Here is a 630-nt window from a genome sequence, read left to right on the forward strand (position 1 = left end):
CGAGGGTGACAGTCTAATCTCCCCCTTGTTTATACAAGGCCCGTCTTGGCATCTGTCGAAAGGAGTTTTCGTCTGGTTTTGTGTTCGCGGAAGAAAGCTGGAAGGTGAGATGACGCGCATAAAAAAAAAATCACCCCGGTTCTTTACATTGGAATGCTGAGAAAAATCAATAGAAAAGATACTGAGGAATCTCACATCATTTTCAGCAAGTTGCTACTCATCAAAATAAATATGTATGTACGAGTATGTATGAATGTAATATGTATGTAATATATATGCATGCATGCATGTATGTACGTACGTACGCATGTATTGCGTAGACGAAGAAAGTAAACGCTGGACACGTCGAAATAAGTTTACTTTCTTCGTCTATACAATGGTTCCTGGACTCCAACTCTTCACGAATATAGTACGTACGTATGTATGTATGTATGTTTGTATGTATGTATGTATGTATGTATGTATGTATGTATGTATGTATGTATGTATGTATGTATGTATGTATGTATGTATGTATGTATGTATGTATGTATGTATGTATGTATGTATGTATATACGTATGTATGTATGTATGTATGTATGTATGTATGTATGTATGTATGTATATACGTATGTATGTATATACGTATG

The sequence above is a fragment of the Oratosquilla oratoria genome, chromosome 23 (genome assembly GCF_046742065.1).
Source record: "Oratosquilla oratoria isolate Oo_2021 chromosome 23, ASM4674206v1, whole genome shotgun sequence".
In the NCBI taxonomy this organism is placed as follows: domain Eukaryota; kingdom Metazoa; phylum Arthropoda; class Malacostraca; order Stomatopoda; family Squillidae; genus Oratosquilla; species Oratosquilla oratoria.